Source organism: Toxorhynchites rutilus, chromosome 2 (genome assembly GCF_029784135.1).
Source record: "Toxorhynchites rutilus septentrionalis strain SRP chromosome 2, ASM2978413v1, whole genome shotgun sequence".
NCBI lineage: Eukaryota > Metazoa > Arthropoda > Insecta > Diptera > Culicidae > Toxorhynchites > Toxorhynchites rutilus.
The window spans coordinates 285178798-285202679 of NC_073745.1; the positions used below are offsets into that span (position 1 = coordinate 285178798).

Genomic DNA, 23882 nt, shown 5'->3' on the forward strand with positions numbered 1-23882 from the left:
TCAAGTGTATATAACTCTAAAGAAAAAGAAGAAGTGCATCGTCATTCAACAAGCATTTAACAGACACGCGTCTAACAGATGCGCACAGTTGCAGTGCTAAAAATGAAACATTGCGAGAATGACCGTTTATGAAAAATCGTTTCTCGACTCTCGGTCAAAACCGTCACCAAAGTTTCTCTAAGTTTCTATGTTTCGCGCAACGAAAACAAGCAACACACAAAAAACCAAACATCGATGTTTAGAAGCGACCTATAATCATTTGCACTCTTCTCTTTTTTCGCCTTCTTTGCCATGACTCGGATGGTTATGTTAATTGCAATGCCAGATGCACTTCAAGTGAAATATTCGCTAGCGAAACATTAAACACAAAACGAACAGAATAAGCGACCTTTGTTGTTTCGGGCACAGAAAGATTCTGAGAATTTTCCTCAGAGGAGATGCAATACTTATACGCTAGCGACAGCTTACTTATTATGCAAGGGTGGAGTTTACTTCGCAAGTTTTCTTTTTCCGCTATCTCCCTTCGTTGTTTCTGTTCTAGCGGCTGCATAAGATACCCCTTATTGACAGCTCTGTTCGGAAAAGCACACAAATGGATAGAACAAATGTATGGAAAAATGGGAATGCTTCCAATTTTCATCAGTTTAAACCATATACAGACTATGGGATTGTAATGTATAGCATATCAAACAAAAACATGTAAGAAAATTTCCAATTCGATTGGTATGCAAATCGTTTAAATCCGTTCGTAGAAAAAATTGTTATTAGCGTTAACTTTATTTCATAAACACGTGACCTGTTTTCTGATTTGGCACCCTTAATGTAAGACGTAGTCCTACGTCAAAAATCTAAAATTGGAGACGATATACATACATTTGGGACACATTACTTGTATGATGTGTATAACTGGAATATGCATATGAATTTGTATATGAGGTATATGATGTAATATAAACGATAATTTTTCTTTTTTCTCTCGGAAGCTCTCGTGTCGTCAGTTCACTGCTTGTTTTCGTCGCATTTTTTCTCGCTAAATACGAAGGTTTTTCCGTGTCGTATATTATCAGACGTGTTCGGACGCATGATAACAAGTCAACAATATCACATTCCTGTGTTTATTTATTGTGCTGTATTGTTGTGTATGAGTGTTTTTGTGCCTTGTGTTTTGCATATTCTTATAATTTGTCATCGCCATCGCTTATCTCTACCCGTTCGAAATCTCTGATCGTCTCGAAGTGCCACCTGGTAGCAAATCGTGGTAGCGCTGAAAGCTTGGAAGCTTGTCTCTCTGTGACAGCATAACTGTAGGCGCTTCGAACAACTGTTGTCACCGTCGTCCAGTGAGACATTGTAATTCAACTGACATTGTGATCTTCAAATTTGCTCTGTAATATGGATACGTGCCAAGTTTGTTCACGACCATTGAGTTCCGGAAAGGTGATAACGTGCAGTGGTTCGTGTGGCCTTATTTTTCACCACACTTGTGTGGGATTAACTAAGCACCACTACTCAGCATGGTCAGCAAAAGTCGGACTACTCTGGTTTTGCGACTCCTGTCGACTGCATTTCAACCCTGCTACTTACAATCGAGAGAAAGTTATCATCAAAGCGTTACGTGAGCTGTTAATACGCACGGACACCATGGACACACGTCTAGGCAACTACGGCGACAATCTCCGCACTATCAACAAAACACTCTTTGGATCACAACAGCAACACAGACAAACCAGCCAATCGTTCGAAAAGTCAACGTTTCTCAACAACATCGATCAGCTCAACCTAGATGACACCATTGATCCTATTAACCGCTCGCGATCATGTGACGAATCATCGTTTTTCGAAGTTCTGGACGAAGTCAACAGCTCAGTTGCACAACCTGACAAACTCGTTGTGGGAAATAGACGTGTGAAAATTTTGTCCAATCATCATTCCAGGTCCACTTCTCAGGCGACTGCATCCACACCGGCAGCACCAATCGAAAAGCCCTGTGAATTATCCGGCAACGAACTTCCACCTCACGCTCAGAACGGAGGAAATAGTAACCGGTCTATTTCAGTTATCTCCGGTCATACCCTACCCATCAACGACAATCAAAACCCTGACAATGTTAATCGGCACAGAACTGGAACTCTAAGCGTTGCCAAAGTTAGGCAGACTACTGACGATATAATAGATTACTACGTGACACCATTCACCCCAGACCAGAAAGAAAGTGACATCAAACAACACATTCATGACATCACAAACGTGGACTCAACGCTGGTCAAGGTGGTCAAGCTGGTTCCTCGTGGACAATGTTTGGATGATCTATCGTTTGTATCATTCAAAGTGACCGTTAATAAAGCTATATCCAACGTGGTCGGCGATGGTTGGTACTGGCCAGAAGGAGTTAACATTCGTGTTTTCGATCACGACCAAAAAAACGGTCATATTTCATCTCGTCAAAACTCGACTTAGAACTTGTAAAGAACGATCAACCAGCACGTAAATCTGTCAATGTGGTCAACCCGGGACGCGCACAAACAGGCTCTATGGACAGCCCTTATCCTTTCAGCACAGTCGAGCCATATTTCATCGGTTCCTGCCGCAGTCGTCCCGGCCCTGTGTTCGAACATGGTGATGGGGCTGTCCAGCCTGTCTCATCAGGCAAGTACGTTAATTCACCGATCAGTACAACCCCTGATTCGTTGTTTGGTTTCAGTACTATTCCGTTTAATCGTCAACCCTCGAGTTTCTCTACAAAACGTGTTTCAACTCCAGGACGCAACAAACCTGCAGTTCCCGGCAACGTTATGTCCAACTGCCACGCCGGTGGGTTCGATTGTTCACGTACCATGACAACAATCAGCGTCAGCAACGGAGTGCCTAAACCTGATCACAGCTCTTTATCTATATACTATCAGAACGTCAGAGGCCTTCGCACTAAAACGACACAACTAAAGCTGAAACTATCGTGCTGTGACTACGATATAATCGTGTTTACCGAAACGTGGCTCAAATCCGATATCTGCAACACAGAGCTTACATCGGACTACACCGTATTCCGGTGCGATCGCAACGAGGCTACTAGTAACCACTCGAGAGGAGGTGGCGTCCTTGTTGCTGTGAAACCGACACTGCACTGCACGGCGGTGTCCATAGTTGATTGCAATCAGCTAGAACAGGTTGCTGTAAAAATATTACTTCCTCACCGATCGCTGTTTATCTCTGCTGTCTATATTCCTCCGGGCTCAGATGTTGGACTATATTCAGCTCACGCCGTGACTGCTCAATATTTATTGGATCGTTCATCACCGAACGACGTTATCGTGCTTATTGGTGATTATAATCTTCCTCATCTACAATGGTGTTTCGAGGAGGACATCAACGGATACTTACCATCAAACGCGTCCAGTGAACAAGAGACAAATCTAGCTGATCCCATCTCGTCGTGTGGCTTGGTTCAAGTGAATTCGCATGTCAATTCGAACAACAGGCTTCTGGATTTAGCCTTCACGAGTTCTCCGGATATCACTGAGGTATTTCAGCCACCACTACCACTGCTGCCCATTGACGCACATCACCCTCCATTCATCCTGCTCGTGGACTTACAAAGCTCGGTCACTTGCCACCAAATCTTCCCAGCTTCGAATGAGAACGACATGGACTTCAGGCGATGCAATTTTGATTCGCTGAACGTCGCGTTTTCGTCCATCGACTGGCAGCATTTTCTTAACAAACGGTCTGTTGACGCAAATGTTTTTCTGTTCTACGACAAACTTAACGAAATTATTCGCTCAAATGTCCCGCGCCGTCGTCGTAACTTAAGCAGCGTTAGCAGGAAACCTTGGTGGACAGCTGAGCTGCGCAACTTGCGTAACCGACTAGTAAAGCACGTAAACGATTCTTTGCTCTCAGATCAGATGTGAATAGAGACTGGTTGCGTCAAATTGAATCATCATACAACGAATTACACACTTCCAGTTATCAACAATATATATGCAGACTGGAATCTAACTTGAAACAAAACCCATCGATGTTCTGGAGGTACGTTAAAGGACAAAGGGCTACCAATCTCGTGCCAATCAATGTGGTCTACAATGACTCCACAGCCAGTACAGCTGACGAAGCCGCCAATCTTTTTTCTGACTTCTTCCAAAGTGTGTTTTGTTCTACTTCACCTGTACCTCGGCCGGGATGTTTCAACAACGTACCAACTCATAATATCCACCTTCCGATCTTCAGCTTTTCCAACGAAGAAGTACTCGGTGCACTGGTTAAACTGGATGCTTCAAAAGGAGCCGGGGTGGATGCTCTGCCGCCGTTGTTAGTTAAAAAATGTGCGGCATCGTTGGCGGTTCCTTTGACGATGCTATTCAACAGCTCAATTGAACAGAGATGCTTCCCGAGTTTATGGAAAACCGCTTCTATGATTCCAGTTCACAAATCTGGCAGTTTGTACAATGTCGTCAACTATCGTGGAATTTCAATTCTCAGTTGCTTGGGAAAGGTTTTTGAATCTCTGATGCATAACGTCATACTAAACGCAACACTGCCGTTTATCTCAGATCATCAACACGGATTCATACCACATCGTTCCACTGTGTCCAACTTAATGTGCTACTCCAAGTTTCTGTTTCGTGAGATCGAACGGCGAAATCAAGTAGACTCTGTTTATATCGACTTTTCGAAAGCCTTCGACACGGTACCACACGCTTACGCAGTGCATAAATTGCAACACATAGGTTTTCCGACTTGGATTGCGGACTGGCTATTGTCGTATCTAACGGATCGAAAGGCATTTGTACAGCTTAACTCATCACGATCCAGCACATTCAACATACCGTCTGGCGTACCGCAAGGGAGTGTGCTGGGCCCTTTGATATTTGTCCACTTCATCAACGATGTCTGTCTTCGTATATCCTCCGAAAAGCTGCTTTTTGCCGATGACCTCAAGATTTTTCGTGTCATCGCATCTCCAATTGACTCTTTTTTATTGCAAACCGACATCAACATCGTCCTGAACTGGTGCAACGAGAATGGTATGAGTGTGAACATAAATAAATGCAAAGCGATCACTTTTAGCCGCAGTCGATCTTCATCCTCACACCAATATCGGATCGACAGTGCTTCTGTGGAACGCGTACAGTCTATTCGCGACTTGGGAGTGATAATGGATTGTAAACTTCGATCTCACGAGCACGTTTCCATTACTACGGCAAAAGCCTTCTCCGTGCTTGGTTTTATTCGCCGTAATGCTGCTCAGCTAACTGATGTGTATGCACTCAAATCGTTTTTTTGCGCATTAGTACGTAGCATCTTAGAATACGCTGTTCCGGTTTGGGCACCTTACCACGCGTACCAGATAATACGAATCGAGCGTATCCAAAAGCTGTTTTTACGATTCGCACTTCGGAACCTGCCATGGAATGATCCCTTAAACCTTCCTGATTACCAAGATCGTTGCCGTCTGATCAATCTTGAGCTCCTGTCGGTAAGAAGGTTGAGACTACAGCGGCTCTTCATATTTGACGTCCTGACGAATAACATTGACTGTCCTGATCTTCTACAAGAAATATCATTTACCGTACCCCCGCGACAGCTGCGACACTCTGCTTTGATCGCCATTCCTAGACACAGGACTAATTATGGATTCAACAGCTCTTTTTGTTCCTGTCTTAAGGCCTTTAGTGTTGTTTGTGATCAATTCGATTTTCATATCACCCGACAATGTTTTATATGTAGACTTAAATTATTAGCTTAAGTTATGATTAGTCTGTACGAGTCCATCGAAGACTGAACACAAAAATAAATAATTATACGATTTAAGTTTTTCTAGGATGTATGTATATCGTCTCCACGTTTGCATGTATGGGCTAGCGGCGCATCATATACATGCAATTTATATTATTCATACTTGTATGTTTGTGAATATAATCCTCAAAATAAAATCATTACACTAAACCTTCGTTTCAAACAACTTTTACAGAAACCAAATCACGCAATAAACATCAAGATAAATTATATATAAACATTAACAATCCCACCTTTCATCCTTCATTAAACACCTCGTAGTAGAAATCTGTCAGTATGCATACACTCTCCTACGAAACATAGAGGAAAAAAATATATTCGTCGATGTAAACAAGCGGTGAAAAAGGAGACACTTTTCGACGAGTGATTTGTATGAAGTTCCACTGCCGTGCCTCCACCCCTATTGCATTGAGAAAGGTATTCGATCCCTCGCCGTCCAGCTCGCCCAGCAACGATGTTGTTCAGTCAATTTCCTCACGAAGAATGAAAGTTTGCCTCAGCGAGATCAACTGTTTATACTCTAGGAAAATATTCCCCTTCGTTCTTCTTCTTTTCCTTTGTTCACGGAGACTTTCCCCTTCGCTGCTCGTCGATAAGTTGCTCGTTATTGACAGCTCTGTACGCACACAAATGGACAGAACTAATGTATGAGGAAATGGGAATGCTTCCAATTTTCATCAATTTAAACCATATATAAACTATGGGATTGTAATGTGTAGCATATCAAACAAATATCAGGGAATTTCCGATTCGTTTGGTATGTAAACCGCCAAAATCCGTTCGCGGCAAAAATAGTTACTAACACGTTAACTCGATTTCATAAAAACGTGACATGTTTTCTGATTTAGCAACCTTAATGAAAGACGTAGTTATACGTCAAAAAACTTCTATTTTGCTAAGCGTGTTTTGGAAACAAAGTTGCCCCTTTTCGCTCAACCATAATTGCAGCATGGTGCAATTTGTTTCGAATTAAATTAAGCAAAGCCAGAATCAATATTTCAACAATCATCGCGTAAATCACGTTGGTACAAGTATGTATGGCTGTTGGGACCTTCGATTCATCGTTAAGCACAACTCGTTAGCGACAGCGGATGCCACTCGTCACGTCTCGGCTGGTGCAGCTCATGCTTGTAGCAGCAACAGCAGCATCACGCAGCACTGCAAGCCATAAATCAGTGAGTAAACAAGTTAAATTTAATTCCACTCCAAAAACCCAAATTGCACATTATATTCCATTTTCGATGCAAGCCCGGAGTCACGAAGCCGGTGGTAATGCATCTCTGAACTGCGCGCTGCTGCTCCTGTGTGATTGGCACGGGTTCGATCCGGAATAGGTTACCGGGGAACAAGACGAATCTCGCAGTTACATTCAGTTTATACCCGGATATGGAATGCTTCCTCTCGTTCTACGTGTTGCTCTTTCATTAGGAATTCTGAGCGATTCTGAGTTTTGGAAAAAGTGTATTTCACCCGGTATGGGTTGCCTTTGGGAAATTCTGTACATCATTGTAAAACACCCCTATTCTGTATTTCGATTGATTCGAAATATTTCGAACGACCTAATAATATTCAATTCTGTATTCCGTTCGAGTTGATTTGCATTTCATTCGATCTGTTTCTCTTCGAACAATGAATGGACAAAAGGTTCGAAATAGGGAATGCGCAATTATAACTCGAACGAAATAACGGTTTCGAACGAAATGGAAATCCGCCGGAATACAGAATAGGGCTGAAAATGAATTAAAATGTTGCAACATTTTGTTTTTGAATCTAAATCTAGATTCCTGTTTTCCCATTTTCTAATCTAAACTTAATTCCGAAAATTGAGTTAGGAAGGAGGTATCATAATGGTAATATTGCATCATTTTTGAACCACTCAGACAGCGACCGATCTTTGCAAAAGAGTTCGATCATCAGCAATCCGTGGCTCCATCAGCGAGCGATAGAGCCCAAACGAACCGAGTTTCACGCTCCAGATTAGTCACTATGTCTCATCATCGTGGGTGGGAAATCTTTTCCTTTCGGAAAAAAAAACTTGTGGTGAAAACTTGCCTACAGAAATGATCCTGTGAAGCACAGTCTTACCGGGAAAGTGCTCTTTCCAGAATCATCTGCGGTCAATGCTATGCTACTCTAGCGATATCATAGCTGACCGAACAGTAATGTGATTTGGTCTAATAAAATACGGTTACTCACCTAACTTAATGAGGTTTCGTACCAGGTGCAAGAAAAAAGATGAGAAGCAACAACAACAAAATTGCTAGGTAGAGCTGCATCGTGGGGAAAGACACATAAAAATAATAGAAGCAATAAAATATGAACCTTCTACTGCAGTATAACTATAAATACAATTCTGAAGATAAAATAAGTCAACACATTGTTACAACAATGTCTTCAATTGTAAACTCCTAGATCTTGTGGTCTCTTATAATTCTTTCATGATTTTTATTTTATTTTAGTTAAATTCAATCACCATCTCAACGGTTCCCAAATGTTTTCCGCATTATTCATATTTTACTCTAAATAATGAGTAGCCTCGGGCATCCGTGGCCTCTCTAGTCTGAAATCACAGCCGTTATGCCACGTTAGATATTATGCGTGGTAATGCTTAGTGAACGGGAAAAGATTTCCGAGGGGTTGAAAACACGTAATGTTAATCCCGCTCATCTGGTTCACTGTTGGAGCGAACTCACCGCCGCCAGCCAGGTGGAAAAACGCCAGTGTCCTAGATTTTTCGCACCCTATATCCACCCGCAACGATAGCAGCAAACGGGAAGCTCAGGTGCAAACGCGCTTTGCACGGCTTTGCGTTACCCCGCGCAATAAGAGATGCTGCTGACGGCAGCCCACGGCAAATGTGAAGAGGATGATGACAGAGCGTCATCCGGGGCTAGTAGTGGCGATACCAGGCAGTGGTATTAATTCTACTCGTGCATTCTATCCGCATGGATTAATTGCTGCTTTATATTCCATTTATTAGTTCGCAGCGTGGCAACCCAGATGGCTCTAGACTCGGGATTCCAGGGAAGGAATGAATTATGGGTCGTGCGACTGGCTGGGTTATCTTGATTTATTCCGTGACGAGTAAAGAATTGGACGAGTTTCAGTTTTTGTGTTTATAGAATGTGATAACATCTTCTGTGTAATTTCCTGTGCGTGTGATCTGATTATATTGATGAGCTGAGGACTTATTGTTTGAACCGAATTATATTTGTTTCGCTTTCATCGTGTCTGTGTACTAATGAGTTCTGCTTGTTAATTACAAAAAGACGAATTTCGGAACATTGCCTCACTATGAAGGACGAAGGTTCTATGTTGGAAGCGCTACAGAGAATATTCTTTATCTGTAATTTGTTATGTTTTTCACGAATTCATTTCTCTTTTCCTTTCAACCACCTCATGAGAAATTTCGTTTTTTTTACATCGAAATACTCATCTGTTTTTTTTTACATCGAAATACTCATCTCAGAACCCTAAAACCACTGCAAAGAATGGACTCGGCTCATTCCAAAAAAAAAAATCGAGTGGGTAATATCGGGAACATAACTATTTTCATTTGTTCGAATAAAAAAAACACATTGAGTTGCGCGAAAAATGAATTATTCGAAAATTCGAAATTCGAAAAATTAAAAGTTCTGAAATGAACCTTTGATGTTTTCGTAGACGTTAGTATTGCTGAATCATAACTTTGGTGCTCGATAGTATTGTTACATGATGACTTTTGCGCTGGCCTTGGTGTTGCTGGATTCGATTTTCGTTGGATTCTGATGAGTTTTTCTTTTATTACTACACAATTTCTCAATTTCGACTCACTTCATTTTGGCTTCTTCCTCTTTTTCTTTGTTTATTTCATTCGAGCTTTGTCCTCATTCATTTGACGGGGATGTTTCGACGACGATGATAATGATGATGTCTCGAATTAGTCTTGAAGAAGACCAAAAAAACTTTAGACTCTCTCACCGCCGCCGCTGACTTTAGATGCTTTAAACTTCTTCAGTTTGTTCAGAATTTACACAGTTCTCACCGCTGGAAAGTACTTTCTTCACATATCAAGGAGTTTGATAATTTTTATGATTTTTTTTTTGCCGGGAGAGAGCTTGTGTGAATTTAGGGGTGTATTGTTTTTTCCGATCGATTGTTCAATTTTATCAAATTCATGTATTGTTTCCGAGTCACAAGTGGTATTAAATTTAAATTTAAAGCCGGATGTGAAGGAAGTATTTTGCAATGAAGGAAGTATTTTACTTCTTGGGAAATACTTCCCTCACATCCGGCTTTAAATTTGCTGCAATTTGATACCACTTGTGACTCGGAAACAATACATGAATTTGATAAAATTGAACAATCGATCGGAAAAAACAGTACACCCCTAAATTCACCCAAGCTCTCTCCCGGAAAAAAAATCATGAAAATTATCGAATTCCTTGAAATGAATGCTTCAAATGCTTTTGTATTAGGAGTACCGGTAAGTTTGTTCGTTTTATTTTCGAAAATAATTCTTTATTCTGCAAAAATGGTTACAAATTTAATATTCAAATTATTGCTCATCGCTAGTCACAACTTTTTCCCATCTTTCTGGCAATTCACGGATCCCGTTGCGGAAATAATCGGCCGGTTCGTCGGCTAACTACGAATCGATCCAATTTTTGACTTCATAAAAATTGGAGAAGTGCTGGTCAACCAGGCCATGTTGCATCGATTGAAAAAGGTAGTAATCGGACGGAGCAATATCTGGAGAATACGGCGGGTGGGATAGAACCTCCCATTTCAGCCTTTCCAAGTATGTTTTGACCGGTTTCGCGAAATGCGGCAGAGCATTATCGTGCTGCAAAATAACTTTATCGTGTCTTTGCTCGTATTGTGGCCGTCTTTCCTTCAATGCACGACTCAAACGCATCAATTGTCGTCGGTAGAGGTCCCCCGTAATGGTTTCATTCGGTTTTAGTAGCTCATAGTACACCACACCCAGCTGGTCCCACCAAATAGACAGCATAACCTTCTGTCCGTGAATATTCCGCGCGGCCGTCGCCAGTAACGACTCGATGCAAAAAAACCCTTTCTTTTATGCCGTTGGAGCAGTTGTTCGCACGACGCAAAACGTGGTTCGACGTCTATCTTTCGGATTATTCCCATTGCTTTTAAACGATCAGATAGAGTTTGCTGAGCTACTCCAAGTGTATCTGCAAGTTCTTGTTGCGTTTGTGACGGATCTTGATCGAGTAAAGCTTCCAATTCTTCATCTTCAAATTTTTTTGGCGGTCCGAAACGTTCTTCGTCTCCCAAGTCAAAATTACCACTCTTAAACCGTGCAAACCACGTCTGACACGTTAGCTCAGTTAAAGCATGGTCACCATAAACTTCCACCAAAATGCGATGACTTTCCGCAGCTTTTTTCTTCATATTGAAGTAATAAAGTAACACTCCCCGCAAAAACACTCTCGTTGGTACGAAATTCGACATATTCGAAGTGGCAAAAAACTATGTTGTTTACGCTTCAACTTTTTGACATATACTGAAAAAGGCGAGCAATGACAGTAGCTTTCCAAAGAATGTCTGGAAATTTGATTCACTGGAATAATAATCAAGTCACGCCATCTGTTGTAAAACCGGAGAAACTTACTGGTACACCTAATAATAATTCGAAGTTTCTCCGATTTTAGAATTGACATCATCAGATTTGGTGACAGTTTTCAAATCACAGCCTACACTTAACATCGCACTTCCGTCAATTCATTCATGCAAAAAAAAAATGTTACAGGAAGGTTGTGTCCGAGTCACGACCGCATAGTTGACGTAGGATTACGCTATTTTGTTGCATACTGTTTTTGAATATGTTTGAAAAACATCCATTATTAAATCTTTGATAAAAAATCGGATTCCTTCCAACTAACAATAGAATAAGGTGAAAAGTAAATACATAATAGATATAAAAATAGGTTTAAAAATTGAGTGTGATTATCAACATTATTAGTTTTAAAATTTATTAAATATATTGAAAAATCTCTTCGATAAATATTTGGTGGCCCTGAAAAAGGCCGTTTAGAAAAAATATAAGGTCACAATTAGTCTAGAAATATTCTGACGTGGTAAAACATTATGAGTATAAGATAATCTGTGATACGGTGCGCGAGTATACGAGTTATGATTTCGCGCGCTAAATGTCCAAACCAAAATACCATTAGTTGTGGAAATTTTTCAGATCGTGGTGCAATAGCTTTGAATTGCAATGAGTGATATATTTCAAAACAAAAATTAACAGGGCAAACGTAATGTACCTTGCTAAAGGATCGTATCTTAAGTTTCAAACTAATCGGGTAATTAGTGGAACACAGGTTTGCGTTCGAGAGACCGTGAAATCATAACTCAATAACTCAAGAACAAAAAACAACGCCTCTCTGATTTTGGATATGTTATGTAAAAAATCCCCAACTTTCAAAAAAAAATATGAAAAAATTAGTGCCCTTGGTCCCGAGACCATGAAAACTATAAAAAAACAAATACAATCAATAATTGCGAAAATAAAATCCAATTCCTCCACAAATTTTCCGATTTTTACCAAGAAGGGTGAGCCTTTTGCTTCAATTTGATATAACGAACATCTGAATCGGTCCAGTAGTTTTAGTTATGATTATTTTAAAAAAAATCATTTTTGGAAAAAAAAAAAAGAGGAAAAAGTTGATTTTTCGGACAACTCTAAATGGAAATGGTCACGCTAATGAAAAAATAAAAAAATACGGGTCTAATGTTTGGCAATAAAGAACGAAATTACCACTTTTGACGTAAATTGACATAAATTGTCGCAAAGGACGACAATATATTATTTTAATTTTAATATATTTTTTTAATTTTTTTATTAGGGTGCCCTTTTTCTTTTCAGGGTGGCCCGAAAAATAATTTTTTTCCACTTTTTCCCAAAAATGCCTTTTTTCAAAAATTCATAACTTTTGAGCCACAAAACCGATTTAGATGAACGATATATTAAATTGAAGCCAATAACCTAACTAAGCTAACCTTTGAAAAAAAAATCACTTGCGGGAAGATAGGAATCTAGTCGCATAGGTCTAGTCTTGTCACATGGAAATGTTGAATGAAGATTTAAAACATTGTTAGTTTGAAAAATCATAACCCAAAAACGAAAATAAATAGCATCTCTGATATCGAGATATGTTATGTAAACAAATCTCAGCTTTCCATAAAAAATAATAAAAAATATAGCGCCCTCTGTCTTTAACCCAGTAAACTATGGAAAACTAACTCAAGCAATAATTACAAAAACGAAAATCCAATTTTTCGCAAGAGTGAAATTTTTTTAACGAACAATAACCTATAAGCTTCAATTTGATATATCGATCATATAAATCGGTCCAGTATTTCAAAAGTTTTCAATTTTTGTAGTGGAAAAAAGGGGAAAAATTGTTTTTTCAAACCATCGGTTAACTTTGAAAAATCATAACTCAAAAACGACAAAATAGCATCTCTCATTTCGAGATATGTTATGTGAAAAATCCTCAGCTTTTCATAAAAAAAAATATAAAAAAATGTAGCGCCCTCTAGTCCAAAGCCATGAAAACAATAAGGAACAACTGCAATCAATATTTACGAAAATAAAATCCATTTTTTGCAAGCTCAATATTTCTCAATAAAAGGATAGCTCATTGGTCTCAATTTGATAAGTCGATCATCTAAATCGGTTCAGTGGTTCAAAAGTTATGATAATTTGAAAAAAGTCTTTTTTGGGAAAATGGGAAAACATTGATTTTTCGTACCACCCTAAAATGTAAATGGGTGCCCTAATAAAAAAAAACAAAAAAATATGGGTCTAATGTTTTGTGATAAACAACAAAACCACCACTTTTCACGAAAATCTGAGAACCACTATATCGGTTTGGCATGGAATGGCTGTACTATGGAACTTGCGTTCGCCGATAATCCACACCGCGGTTCATCCACTCGTGGATAATCGAGTTTCTACTGGATTCTGGATTCAGCGGGCCCTAGTCATCACAATGATGTATGTTATGTTATACATATACTGACTCGATTATATATGACAACGATTATATACAACCATTCCATGTCACACCGATATAGTGGCTCTCAAATTTTTTGTTATAATTGGCCGTTTTGTTCCTTATCATCAAATATTAGACCCGCGTTTTTTTTTAATTTTTTCACTAAGGTGCCAGTTTCAAATTTAGAGTGGTCTGAAATTTTTTTTTATCTTCCCATTTTTTCAATAAATGATTTTTTTTCAAATTCATTACTTTTGAACTACTGCATTTATTCAGATGATCGACATATCAAATTTAAATTGAATTTCGACTTTGTAATTATTGATTTTATTTGTTTTTTATGGTTTACATGGTCTCGGGACCAAGTGCGCTATTTTTTATATTTTTTCTTGTTAGTTGAGGAATTTTTAACGTAACATATCCAAAAATGTGGTCTTTTTTTATTTTTAAGTTACGATTTTTCAAAGTTAACCGATAATCCGAAAAATAATGTGTACCTCCTTTTTTCCCAAAAATGACTTTTTTTGAAAATTTATAATATTATATTTGAGCTACTAAACTGATTTAGATGATCTATATGACAAATTGAAGTCAATGAGTTAGTCTTCTCAAAATAAATATTACATTTGCGAAAAAAAATGGTTTTTGTTTTTGTGATCATTGTTTATACAGGACGGACTCGACTATATACAGTCTTCGATTTCTTTTCACTGTATATTTAATGGAGTGAAAACATTTTTTTTTATTTGTTTTTTTTTATAAATATCTTATTCGTGTTTTGATTATAAAAGAAGAAATTAATTTTTGATTCATCCCCTTAATGTCATAAAATACCCTTTTCACATAAAAACTCCGAATTTCTTCGGGAGGTGATAGTGGTCCATATGTGATGAAAAAAATCCTTCTACGCATATGTTCGAATTTCAACAATGACAGAGTTATTGAATGTTTTCTCTGTTTTGGACTCTATTTGTCTTAAACTGGCTCTAATTCCAAAATAACGTTACACATGATAATTCTGTTGCTTCCATTTGAATAATGAGAAAGCTTTAAATAGGATACAGTTGTGAAACTTTCAAATTAGTAGATAACATTTTAGAAGTGAAAAACTTTAAAGTTAGTGGTTTTTAAGGTCTATTTTTAATTTTACCAAAAAATACATAACAAACTTGAATGTTTCTATCAACCAAATTAAAGTTCTTTGACCACTCTACAATTCATTCTTTTACACTCTATTTCTACCTTTTTAATTTCGCTGCAATATATTAGCTGCCTCACTAGAATCAACAAAAATCATAATTTTCACTTCACTGTATTCATAATAGTCAATTTACTTTCACTTTAACGTTGAAATATTTCGTTTCCGATTGAAACAAGTTATATTTGACATACAAAATAAATATTTTTTAAACTTTTTTAATCGTTAATCGATGGTCTAAAAAATCATTTATTTTCTTTTTTGAAGTAGAAACAGTTTGATCCAAGTGAGCTCGAAACAAAAAAGAAGTTCAACAACACTGTCATTGTTGAAATTCGAACATATGCGTTGAAGGATTTTTTTTCATCAAATATGATCATTTATTACATTCTGAAAGATTCCGAATATATGTATTTTTTATGTGAGAATGGTGTTTCATGACTTTAAGGGGATAAACCAAAAAGTAAATTCTTCTTTTATATTTCAAAAACAAAAAATGTATATGTATAAAACAATTATTTTTACTCGATTATATACAATGAAAAGAAGTTGGCGGCCGCATAAAATTGTGTCCGTCCTGTACCGGGAATTTGTAATTTTCAATCTTCCCGCTGAATATTTTTCACATTTTTTTAAGTTTATACTATCAGTGGTCTTAATGACAATTTTGAGCGCGATCTGTCATTCAGTTTGTTTCCAGCGTCATAAAGAACAAGCCAACCTTTTTTGCTCGGTGATTTTTGATCATGATTCTCGACCATGTCGAGAACACGGGAGATGAACGAATTGCCACGTCAAGTACGATTTCATTTATTAGTGTCGCACAGCGGTCAAAGTTTTAGTTTTTTGAAAACCAAAAAATAACCCAAGGGGGGACTAAAGAAAATCGGGGGTTTCGAAAAATTTTTTTTGATGCCAAATGTCTTCAAATTGCATAAAACGTCGAGATCACCCTAAACCATAGGTTTTGCCTCTTATTCCGAAAAAACGAGTCCCAGAGTGTCGATTTTTCACAAAAAAAAAATTCGAGATGACAGTAGATCTCGATTAATGCAATATGAAGACATTTGGCATCAAAAATTTTTTCGAAAACCCCGATTTCCTTTACTCCCCCCTTGGGAGATTTTTCGGTTTTCAAAAAACTCAAACGTTGACCGCTGGGCGACACTAGTGAATGAAACCCGATCGATTCCTAAGGTTACTAAAGGCCGATAAAAATATATAAGGTTCGTTTTCGGATTTTCTACGAAATGTGAATACTTTCTAGTCCAATTTCTGACTATTTTCTATTTATACAATAGGTATCTTTGTAAGCTGGGGCCGACACTGATATTGTGCAAACGCTCTTGATGCGGACTGAATGGAAATGGAAACTTTTCGCGAAGTTACATTATTCCAAAAATCCCCAAAAAATTTCTCTACTCCTCTATTCTTTTCTGTTTATTTTTATTTCTGATGGTGGATTTAGCGAATACGAGGTCAGTTCAAGAAGTATCGCTACTTTCGAATTTACGCAGGTTACGTATATTCGATTCTAGATTTTTGTGACATTATGTTGGTACTCATGTCTCTCACAAGTATGGCTATTTTGACTGTTCAGTTAATTTTTCACAACTGCTTTTCTTACACTTGTTTTGGTGCATCTTAGATTTTTGCCTATTGCGATATATAAATGGACTTCTGTCTGTCTGTCTGTCTGTCTGTCTATCTGGCAGAGGTTTTTGGGGCCGGGGAAGGTTTTCGTGATAGTTTGAGACCCCTCCCCCCACATCTAAGGGAGGGCTGCCATACAAATGAAACACAAATTTCTACATTACTCGGAAATTAATCAAGCAAATGAAACCAAATCAGGCATATTGTCTTAGGGTGCAATAAATGTTTCTATGGTGGTTGGACTCTCCACCCCCCTCTCTAAGGTGGGGCTCCCATACAAACGAAACACAAACTTCTGCATAACTCGAGAACCAATCAAGTTTTGGATGTGAGGGTTTTTGGGTATGAGAAATGTTTCTATGATGGTATGAAACCCCTCGCTCCTCTGGAATGGAGAGGGGTCCCATAGAAATATTACACATATTTCAACCAAAAATATTCCAGCCAAACATGACAATTGAAAATTTTCGGAAAACTCTGAAGGAAAAAGGGAAAATTCGGTAAATTTATTTCCCAAATGTTCTACAATTACATAGTGACAAGTGCTGTTAATCCATTTGATGTTTGCGCTATCGAAATTGATCTTTGTTCGAAAGGGGAAATGGGTTTTGATGTGATGAAACGCACTCCTATATCTTCTTCTATCCATACAAAAAAAAAAGGATCGCCGGATGTGTTGATAAGAGCAGAACTCAAGGAAGGAATTGTCCGATTTAGGGCTGTCTTTATTCTATTATATTTTCTGTATAAACATTTGTTCCATTTAACAGAGAAACATGTTATTTGCAAGTGGTTGAAAAATCTTGAACGAGAATTGTGTCTGAAAATAATCTGATATAATGATATAATGATGAATTTTGTTAGAAATACTAGGAATTTTGTAGTAAAAGGTAAATTCAACGGGGTCGAATAGAAAGTCAATCAATGAACAGTTCTGCGATTGGACCCATGAACAATCAATGAACAGTTCTGCGATTGGACCCATGAACTTGCTCATAGCAAGGAAACGTGAATATTTGGGTATTGATAATAAAAAACAAATTTTGGGCGGGACGAAGTTTGCCGGGTCAGCTAGTTACTTATATTCGATTTCAGTTGTTGACGTGCTCGGGGTTTCGGCACGCTTTGCATCGGTTACATCTTTTCGACCATCCGAGAACATTTTTTCGAACTCCGATAAACGTTGTTTCGCTCTCAAGTAGGTTCACCAGATATCAAAATCTACATTCGGAATGTGTTCGCGCACTTAATTTTGTTTTTCACACAAAATTTGATACAGATTCTTTGATCCATTTTTGCAATAGGCAAAAATCGAAGGTGAACCAAAACACGTGTAAGAAAAACAGTTGTCAAAAATTAACTGAACATTCAAAATAGCCGTTCTTGTCAGCATAAGTGAGAGACATGCGTACCAACATGATGCCACAAAAAAAAAATCAAGAATCGAATATACGCAACCCGCGTAAATTCGAAAGTCGCGACACTTTTGAACAAACCTCGTGTGTAAATGTGTGATTTCAACAAAACAGCATTTTTATTACTACTGTTTTAAAATTTATCATCAATATTGACCGTCATTAATGTCTGTATCAAAGTCACCAAATAAGATATTAAATAAACTTTCTTCTCGGTAGTACACAAAAATTTATCCTAGTGTACGACTCATTGTAGCACAAAAGATTATTTCCAGTGCTCGTAAGTCCTTTTTTATAAAAAGCGCTCATTTACCCTTAACGCTCTCATTTTATGCATTTCGCAATTTCTGTGCTCATTATCGTTCTATTTCCTAGCAAATTGCAAACGAAAAAATATATTTCCTTGAAAGTATTTTCCACCTTTCCTCCACCAAGTCGTACACTACGAAAAAATAAAACAAAATACAAAAGCAAAGTACTGTTGTTTCCCAAGAAGTTGTTGCAATGCTTTCTATTTTTATGAATTTCCATCTTCCATCTTCTCCTCATCATCACCATCACCATCTCGTCGTCGTCGTCAGTAGCAGCGGAAATCTTTCAGCTACAAACGATATAACCCGGCACAGCAAAGAGCCTCCATCACTCCGTATTGCAATACCGGTTCTCCTGTTTCCTTTTAATAAAATAATTACCATTTCGGAGAAAACCAGAAACACAAGCCAAGTATTCGCTCGTTTTTCGCAATTGCTCTATCCGAAGCTTGAATAGGCGTACACGAAGTACAACACTGAAATAAATTCTCATTATATCAGTTTTTGTTCATTTTTCCACTTTCCGTGGATCCTTTCCGACAGAATGGGGCATTCGGACACTCGGGTCCGAACGGGCAGCGCGCATCTGAAAGGCTCCGACAACTGAAAGAAACTGTATCCATCCATGGTGCAAGTGGTGTTTTTTTTTTGGGGGAGAGGGCTAGTGTGTATCGCGTACATCAAGAGCGAAATTCACATGAGCAGCCACGAATGGCTGCCCGGTTCCTAGGAATGGCCAGCCGCAGCTACATTTTATAATTAGGCCACAGGCCACAGGCCACAGGCAGCCAGGAAATGGAAGACGGAGCAAACGAGAAAGGAGAAAAATTAGCGCCCAAATAAAGTCATTAGAAACCATAGTTCAGTTGAAATTGGCCGAAATGATGCTCGAGGAGAGATACATTGAACATTGTAACGTTGTGGTTGTGTCGAAATATTTGCACTATAAATTTTAATTAAAGACGCTAATAAAAAGCTGCAAGCTTGCAGCGATAGTGATTGATGATTTTTTGGATTGTGTTATTTATGATGATGTTTTTAATACAGGCATGTATACAAAGGGATGTACAGATGATTGAATCACAAGTTATTTGACGTGTTATCCTTACAATGTGGTCCATCTTTCTTGCAAAAGAGCAGATTCTTTGTCGGAAGAATTTTTCGTCTTTTGATGAAATTCATGGAACTCTCCTTATTCGAAACGTATATATCCGAAAGAGTTAAAGTTCAGCTGTGACTGCGCCATCGCTCGAGACAAAAGAAAACCGGAAAAAGATCATTCCTAGTGAACGGACGAGTTTAGCGTTCAGATTGGAAAGAATCCGAGTATTTTTTTTATTTTTTTTTCTGTAAATCTATTTTAATTAAATAATACATTCATTTATGCATGGCTTCGAACTGGCAGAAAGTTCGTCGTCTTCCATGGTGAAACCTGTTTCATCATTGAACACTTCCACACCAAATGAAGTTTGTATGTTAAGAAGGAATTGAATTTAAATAGAAAGTAAAATAATGTAAATCATACATATAAGAAACATTGAATTACGAAAGTTGAACGTTTGTGATGAATTTTAACAATTATTACCTGGAATCGAATGAACAACTTTTTTTAAAAATTCCTCATACTTTTGTGGTACTTACATAAATACCACAAAAGTATGAGGAATTTCACATCCACATCCAAATACAGATCTTTGTTATTCCAAGAAATTTAACATCAGCCAAATATTGAGTTGTTTAATTGGAATACTGCAGTAATATTTTAACTGAAGATACTCAAAAAAATGTTTCTGAATAAAATTGTTAGGATATTTCTTGAACAGTGCCAATTTGCAAGACTAAAGAATTTTGATGGTGAAATGTGAGTATTTGTTTTTTCCGATTCATAAAGCACATAATGACAATCTTTACGCACGTATTCATTTTACAAATATTAGGTTGGGGAAAAAGTAATCCATTATTTTTGGGTGGAATTCAGAACTATTTTTAATATGCTTCGGATTGTCCGATTTGGGATCATAATGTCTCTATTACAGAGGTCTTGGTCCTTATTGGTGAAAAATTCTAGCAATAGATCTTTACAATCTTCTTTTGATCCCGATTTCTTATAACTCTGGAAATTTTGCAATGCGAGAAAAAGGTGGTTATCGCTTGGTGCCAGGTCCGGAATATATGGTGGATGTATTAAAACATCCCAATCAAGCTCTCGGAATTGTGTTGCGTTGTCTTGATGGAACACAATACCTCTTCTGTTGGCAAATTCTGGACGTTTCTGGCCAATCGCTAGCTTCGAATGGTCTATTTGTTGACAGTAGGGATCCTAACTTAGTGTATTGCTTCAAATGTTCCTATCTCACGCCTCCACGAAGATCATATGACGACATTTTTAGATCGGGCGTGAACTGGAAACACACACACCTGGTCTTGGTTCCGAGAATGGGTGTCGAAAGTGGCTAAGTGAGGGGGTGCGAGCGAGTCAGAGCGCTATATCTCTCCCGGGGAAGGCCTCCCGGGTCATTGGAGGTTTAGGGGTGAGTCTGTCTCGATGTTAGGGGCGGCGCCCCGAAAAGGTTCCTCTGGCAAGGTGGGACTCTAATATACCTTGCCAACCCGCTGTTTCCCGGGCAAAGGAGGTACACCCATGAAATGGAGCTACGATCGAGAAGAATATTGAGAATGCGATCACCCGAGGAGGGTCCACGAACTGGAGCTGGTCCTGGAACGGGCGTAAGAGCGAGCGGCCAACGGCTGGAGGGCGAGGTGCGAGAGCGGGCCACTACGCAACAACATGCTCTCCCAAACGCAAATCGATGAGATTACGCAGCATGTACAGAGAGAAATGAGCTCCAGGAACAACAGAGCAAGCGATGTGTCGAGACGAAGTTCAGTACGGCTGAGCAATTCATTCGCGAGTGGGGCACGCGAATCAGCACCAGTGGAGGCCACAGTACAACAACCCCCTGAGCCGGAAGACCCACAGCCAGATCAACAACTACTACGCGATCTGGTCTTCCACTACGACGAGGCGATCTCACAGTTCCGTGACACAGACCCTTTGTCGCGCCCCAGGATCCCGAAGTTGCAGCATTCCCGCAGGCTGACAAGTGCAGTAAAGCTCATGAACGAGCACGTTCTTCCGCGGCACTTGGTTGATGCTGAGAACATGGAGGAGCTGCAACTGAAAGTTTACTGTGCTGCTGTGGCGACCGCCAAAAGTTTAGGATACCGTATTAGGCCAAGAGGCGGACTGCTCCAACATCTCCGTGAAAGGCGTGAGCCTCCATGGCGAAGGAGATTGGAGAAACGGATCCTAAACAAGCGCGCCGCAATTGTAAGACTAAAGACGTACAAAAGAGGCAGCAGATCGGCGAAATTATCTCGCCATGTTGCTGTAATCGTGCGACCTACTGAACTTCGCCAGCTGGGAGATCACTAGCTGACGGAAAAACTCGACACACTGGTACAGCAATTGAGCGTCCTAACAAAACGACTGAAACGTTACTCTGACTCTGCAAAGCGCCAACAACAAAATTGGGCCCCGATGGTGTTCAGAACTTCTGGCACAAGAAGCTGACCGTCGCACATCGAAAGATAGCTGAGTGCTTCAACAAGGTGCTACGTGACTCACACAACCTCCCTGAATTCGCCACCCATGGCGAATTCGCCTAGTCAAGAAGTGAGACAAGTCTATTTAAAAAAAAAATAAAAGTAAAGTAAATTGCACCTATTTTCTGTTGCAGTATCGACACAATAAACATCATCAATAAATAAACAACATCATAAACATCAATTTCAGCCTGGCTTGCATTTTCGCATTTATAAAAGAAAAAGTTTAAAATTTACCGAATTTTCTCTTTGTTGACCTCCATTGTTAATACCCTGTAACTCCAAGCGGAATGGAACAAATAAAATACGCCAAACGATTTTTTTTCTAGTTTCTAGATATTGATCACTGAAGCCAGCTTTCGAGAAAACAATGGATAACTTTTACCCATCCTAATATTTCTAATTTAATTTCATTTTCATTTCACTTTTTATCATTAACGATATGTTCTACAAAATGTAAACTGAACAATGAAAATTTGAGGAGCACCTTGGCGCATCGAGATTTTTAAGTTACTTTTGAAGGGTTGTAATTTCTTGAAAAATCAACGCTTATTGCGTTATTGCGTATTGCGTTTCTAGTTCTAGTTTTACAATATTTCACGCTCATTTTTTTTCTTACTGTGTGTAACTAAGTGTTGCAGACAAAGACAGTGAGACAAAATCTGTTCTTTCTCTTTCTGTTTTTCAAAGCTTTTGTGGATTAACACAATTTTTTGCTAGCTAAGTCAATGATGAATCCAATTAACTTTATCAAAGGCTTTCAAAGGCTTATGTGCCATTAACTCAATGTAATCATGAATGGTACATGCAGAACTACTAAGAGAATTAATACTGAGTTGTGGTCCACATTCATGAGCGATGATCATTACATTTGCCTAAGTTGAATAACAAATGACCAAAGTGAATGATCCTCAGGTTATAGAGTCATAAACAACAATGCTTTGTCAATAGAGTCACAAGTTTTTATAATTGCTACATTGAGCTCGTTAACCACCCAAAATTAATTTTTGCACATCTTTTGACATCCTGATTTATAACATTCAATGAACATAGAAAATAACAAAAAATTTGCTACCCTCCCATACTGATATAGTATTTAACCATGCGTGTATATAATGCCTTGGAAGGATATAAAATAACAGTATTATAACACAGCGGGATTCTAGAGTATTTAAAAGAAACAAGGAAATAAAGAATTTTATTTTGATAGAATGTTTATCTGAATGGTAAACAATCCCAAATGAGAGATTTGTTCTTCATTTGTTGAAGAAGGAATAATTTTCTGAAATTATTGAATTGAGATATTTACGTTTGTTAAATCCAATTAAAACATTTAGAACGAAAGAAAAATAACACGAAAGAACAGCTCAGGTTTAAGATGAAGAAATTTTATGAAATATTAAAGTTTTTTGATACTTACGCCACCGCAGCGCAATTTTTATTATGAGTTTATTTTTTCGTAACGATATTTATTCTGAGGTCAATTTAATGGGGACGAAGTTCGCCGAGCGTTAGTGAGACGTTTCAATTTCAAAATAAATATCGGGCAACGGGAAACGAAAATGCTGTTAAAAAAATTAAATAACAACCTCAAAAATTCCAGTTTGTTCTCATTAGTAAGGTAGATGATTTTGGTTTGTCCAGTCGATAATATGATCATGGTTTGTCCACTTTTTCGAATGCTCTAGTTCAGCACACCTTTGCCAAATCAGGTATTCGAATGTTTCAAAACATATAGATAAAATTGTCTTTTTCATGAATTACATTAGTTTTATAGTATTCTTTTACGGATTCACATGTTTTAAAGGATTTTAAAATCCACCTTCTATTGGTGTCAATGCGTCCCTCACTTGAGCTAACTTTCAATCAATCACCAGATGATTATTTCGCACGT

At 38.4% G+C, this 23882-nt stretch overlaps 1 protein-coding gene and 1 non-coding gene across 9 annotated transcripts in view; one reads left to right on the forward strand and one right to left on the reverse strand.

The window, feature by feature from the left end:
- Positions 1-23882, forward strand: part of LOC129765280 (peroxidasin) — a 368884-nt gene that overhangs the window by 146330 nt on the left and 198672 nt on the right. The window lies entirely within an intron of this gene.
- On the reverse strand, positions 7665-7876 carry LOC129772026 (small nucleolar RNA U3). The gene has a single exon (XR_008742542.1). It is a non-coding gene; the product is annotated as a small nucleolar RNA U3 (small nucleolar RNA).